Source organism: Primulina tabacum, chromosome 12, assembly GCF_025594145.1.
Source record: "Primulina tabacum isolate GXHZ01 chromosome 12, ASM2559414v2, whole genome shotgun sequence".
NCBI classification, from domain to species: Eukaryota; Viridiplantae; Streptophyta; class Magnoliopsida; order Lamiales; family Gesneriaceae; genus Primulina; species Primulina tabacum.
The window spans coordinates 37,901,098-37,907,097 of record NC_134561.1 but is presented as its reverse complement, the minus strand read 5'-3'; positions in this window follow the sequence as shown (position 1 = coordinate 37,907,097).

Genomic DNA, 6,000 nt, shown 5'->3' with positions numbered 1-6,000 from the left:
TAAACAAGATATCTGTCTCACAAAATACGACCTGTGAGACCGTCTCACACAATTTTTGCCAAAATATTATAACAGTATAGCTCACAAATATAGATCGGATCGATCCGTTTCGTGAAGAAAGACACGTTTTGTATATATACTATCATAGTAGTGTAGCTCACAATCCAATTATTAATTTTTCTTAAAACTTCAGATAATCGAATTCAAAAAAAATACTACCACTTTAGAAAAAAAGTCAAGTATAAACGAGCAACACCGATACGACCTTTAGGATTTCGTGTCAAGTCAACTTATAAATAATTCCTAATATCATAATATATAACTAAATATAGCAATTAATTTGTGCTAATTAAATTTTTTGACATAGGAACTATGATAATAAAGTCAACCCTCAAATTGATAATAATTTTTAATCTAAAATTGAAAGTATATATATCTTTCAAAAATAATTTATACTTCCCATATTCCTGTTTGTTTCAGTTTTTCCACAAAATCATTGGAGAAACGAAATTTATGAACAAATTTCCTATGTATCCTTGTTTAATTCATTCAAAACGTTTGCATGCTTTCAAAGATTTAGTTAAAATGAATATATTATGTTGAAGTGTAATAATTGTTTATGCTAGTAGAACAATCGAAACATGATATTTGAGCTTGTTATATGATTTAAAATATTTAAGTTGCACCGTTACCATCAACTATAAGTAAAACGACAAATACTCGATCCTACAATTGGTATCAAAGCAAACATCACGAGTTCGATTCTTATTGATTACAAGTAGTACAATTATCGAGATAAATATTATTTTGGTACTATAATTGTTCATCATGGTAGAAAAATCGAAACATAGTGTTTGAATTGCTAAACAGTTTAAAATATCTGAGTCACACCGTTACAACCAACTATAACTTTTGATAAAAACGACAATTGTTTAATCCTACATATAGTTAATCAATCAAGAAAAAAACGTTATTAAACGTAGAAATTAAATTTGTGCATATATCCTTTACACTCTCAAATTCATTGAATTTTGGTAAAAACTTGTGTGAGACCGTCTTATGTGTCATATTTTGTGAGACTGATATCTTATTTGGGTCATCAATGAAAAAATATTACTTTTTATGTTAAGAGTATTATTTTTTATTGTAATATGATTGACCCGTCTCACAAGAGACATGCTCTTCAATTTTTTGAGAAGATAGAAAGTCGTACTTAGCAATCTTAATTCTTGATATATTCCAAAACTGATGGATTTGTATCTAATTTATTTGGTTCGCACCTTTCATTTTCACCAAAACACTGTTCCCATTTCGGCTACCATTTATCTCTTATTACAAATGCTATAATCGATTAAAATACTCCTGCGATTTGACATTTAATCTCTTCTTTAATATATTTTTTTTGACCGATGATTCTACCTTTATAAAAAAATGGTCAACATTTTTCACATTTGTGTCCACAGGATTCTCGTATGGAGTAAGTCTCTTGTAAGACGATCTCACGAATTTTTATATGTGAGACGAGTCAATCCTACCGATTTTCATAATAAAAAGTAATACTCTTAGCATAGAAAGTAATAATTTTTCATGAATGACCTAAATAAGATATTTGTTTCACAAAATACGACCCGTGAGATCATATCACACAAGTTTTTATCTCTCGTATATGCCATAATTTTGTTTTGGGTGTTTGAATGTCAAACGTCAATCTAGAAGGCCACAAATCTAATTTTTTTTTTTTTTATTTATGTTAAATGAAACTTGAAATAAGATATGGATCCCTCATAAATTATGTAAGACATATATGATCTAATGATTTTGAATATACATATTACATCTGATCTAGACAAATTATAAATTCAACTTTAACTCTCGCCCTCGAACCCCCACTAGACAAGTTATCTACATTCACGAATCGAGATAAATCATATGTAGACAGCCGAAACGATCAAAGAGCATTGCGAGAACATGCACTGAAACCCGTCGCGGGTAGACGAAGGCCTTTTGCTTCACCCTAGCGAGTCCTTGGCCATTTCCAGAAGTGATGGGAGCAACGCCGTACCTGTGGTTCACATGGCCCTGAGACAATATGTTAAAAAAAATCTTATTGTGATAAATAACCGTAAAATTCAGTTTGTAAATTAAAAATAACCAAACAATAAATATATGGAAAATATAATTTACGAGTTATATATTTATCTCTTTGCAATTTTTTCTTCGTGCGCCACAACATCAACATGGCTCTAACATAATGCAGTGTCATATGAACAATTATATTGGAAAAAATTTGAAATTGCCAAAAATTATAAGATACGTTGCTAAACTTGAAATTTAACAATACAAACTATCAAAATAAGAAAATGATAAATTATTGAACCAATATTGTAAAAATATATGATTTATTTTAAATTATATATATATATATATATATATATATATAATATTTTATTCAAGAAAATAGAAAATAAATATATATAAAATATTTAAGTATCACAATTTTTTGTGTTTTATTTTTTGAAATGAGTCCAACTACTTAAATTCAATAAAAGATGCCAAATAATCAACAAATGAAGTATAAAAGTTTAACTAACGAGTTGACACGAGATACAATAATAAATATATTGGACAACATTATCATTTTATGTATACAAAATTTTTAAAAATTTAATTAATGAGCTGTGTAGCTTTATTGTTTAAGCTCTACACAATTGGATTAAATTCCCAATGAACACAATCTTTATATTTAATCATGTTCTCGATGGATCAATGTCCATTTTTTTTTAAATGTTCAATGCACAAATTATTTAGTTGCAAGCCTCAACAACATGAGACCAATAAATTTTTTTTTGACCCCTGTTAGGGCTGGCCTTGAGGTGATGACCTATCTTGCCTCGCAGGAGTTACGAACCCTGGATGGGAGAGCGAGGTCGCTTATGCATTAAATATAAAAGTTCAAAATTTATAAATAATTTGACACAAATTTAAGGAGAATATCATGTCTCCATTTTTTTCATAAAAATGTTATCCAATTTTTCTAAGATTATAATAGAAGTACCTCTTTCAGGAGAAGGAGGAAAACTGCAGTATTAGTCATATGTTTTTCTCTATGCGATTTTGATATTCAATATTATCAAATTTTAGTCTTGATACGTTATCTTTGTCAGAGTAAGAAGAAACAAACATATAAAACATATATATGATCAAATATAATTTAAATACATGCACATTATCATCACTTTTTAAAAGAGATCAAATCAAATCGTGCTACGTGTCTTGAAAACTACTTCCATTTATAGCATGGGGGAAGACTTCAACCACAGAAAGCAAAAGAAAGAAAAACAAAATAGTGACATGCGTGTGAAAATTGGAAACCCAAACACACATCTGGTGCAATCTATATGCTTCAAAGTTTTGGATTTCTTATGTTTCAAACTACGTGCACACCAATTATTTAATAACTCGAGTACATCTTCTGTGATATAGTCTCACATATCTTTATTTCGTGAGACGAGACAACCATCACCATATTTACAATAAAAATAATAAATTTGACGTAAAAAATAAATTACTCATATAAAATATATGTCTCACAAAATTGATCCGTAAAACCATCTCACATGAGTTTTTGTGTAATCACTGTTACTCAGCCAACTGAACCAACAGAAGAGTTAGAAATGCAGCATAATGTAATCAAAAGTCTATAGCACTAGGTTTTGTTACCATTTTCTTTGATTGAACATGAATGAAAAATTGCTTGTCAGTAACATTCACGCATGCGCACTCGAAATCATCCCAACTTTAGTCAAGGATCACTTGTTCTAGTGGTAAAGGGTAAGACCTTAAGGTCTCAAGATCTTGGGTTCAAATTCCACCACTTGTGTGAAATGTTTAGTTAGTTATATATGTTAGGTTTAATTAAATCTCCAACCCTCGTTGTATCAAAAAAATAAAATTCCGAACCATAAAATATAGAGATGACGTGAGAAAAGAGAGTTGTGAATTTATTTTTTCGGGTCATTTCAAAAATATTTCCTAAAATCATTCGGGAATCTTAGACATCCATCCCCTTCGCACACTCTATCTATCCGCGCGCTGGCGGGTAGGAGCTTATTATATATATATATGGTGGTTGCATCTATAAAATTAAGTGAATGTATTTGGACCAATTTGTGCAACTTGGAAATGCATATGGTTCAATGAACATTCGTGCCACCAACTTGAAGTTTGTAAATACTTGAATTTTAGTTTTTGGTCCTAGTCTTTGAGTTTGCTAGATTTGATCTTTTCAGTCTTTGGATTGGATTACAATCCAATTATATATATATATATAAATAATTAAAAAACCAATATTTTATTGCATATTTTTAATAAAAAATTGATTTAATTTGTCACGTGAATTAATCACAACATTTAATTAATTTATTTACAATGATAGGATATATAAAATGAACTAAACCAAAGGAGGATTGCAAGTGGGTTAGGCCACACCGCCCATTTCAGAGTCTACCTTGATTTTTATTGAAATGTTGACCTTTTTGTAAGTGTGAAACAAATGGTTATTTCATTGTATATGCATGTTCAATTATTTATTAGGTACATGGAAGTGCTTTAATTTATTAAAAACACACACACACGATCACACAAATTATAATTAAAATCTGAGCAGTTTTTCTGTCATACAGATCTTTATATATATGAAATGAATAGATCTGGCCCAAGTTTAGAGTGAAAGTTAATGCTTAACATAAAAATCAATATTTTTTCATGAATCAAATCGAGTCGTATAAGATATCTGTCTCACAAAATTGATTCGTGAAACGTTCTCAAAAGAGTTTTTTTGTGTCTTTTATTTGAAAGGGTGGAAATTATGTTTGAAACAAAATTTGGTTTTTTTAGATGAACGAGAGATTGTTACAAATGAGTTTCGGATTCGAGTAAATGAAATGGAGACAAGAAAATGCATGGTGGGTGGGGAGGACCCAATGTGGAATTCATGTCAAAGTCATATGTAATGTTATATGCTACACTCCAAAACTAGCAGCCAAATTAACTAAACTCATTAAAATCACTTCTGTTAGTCAATTGAACACAATTTATTAGATCGTACAAACAAAAAAAATTTACCAATTTTTTTGCTCAAGTTTCTTTAGAAAATTCTCTTTACATAAATCATACCAACTCTAAATTTTTTTTAATAAAAAAGTATTATTTCAAATTGTATTTTTTATGTAATTAATGACAAACTGATCACCACCTTTATTTTTCTATAAATTTAAAAACATACACTTATATATATATATATATATAAAATGGGTACTAGCCAACTTTGACACGTTATCAAATTAATTGTATTGGAGAATATTAATTATTTTACAAAGATAAAAACTAAAAAATTATAATAAATATTTATACTATGCTTGACTTGTCTTTTTGAAGTTGCCATCTTGAAAAAATAAAAACAATATATATACATATATATATATATATATATAAAATAAATAACGACAAGATTAACGTATAACTTATATGCAAGAGTGATTGGACAATAAGGAAGAGTTGATGATTCGTGTGAAATACGTCGACAAGACGAGCCGTAGATTACGTTTCGTGGCTAAAGACAAATTCTTTAACCTCTGTCATGTCCTAGAACAACGTGTGAGGAATCTGTCTAAATCATTTCAACTTAAAATTCCTTATTTATGTCAAAATCGAGTAGGTCTCTTGTGAAACGGTTTCACGAATCTTTATCTGTGAAACGGGTCAATCCTACCGATATTCACAATAAAAAGGAATACTCTTAGCATAAAAAGTAATATCTTTTCATGGATGAACTAAATAAGAGATCCGTCTCACAAAACACGACCCGTGAGACCGTCTCACACAAGTTTTTGCCATCAAGATTTTAGCTAAAGACGAAATTTTGGATTCGAAACTAATTGTAACGATTTTTTCTTTCAACTGGAAAAAATCCTTAATCATGTTTCTACTTTGATCGATAAT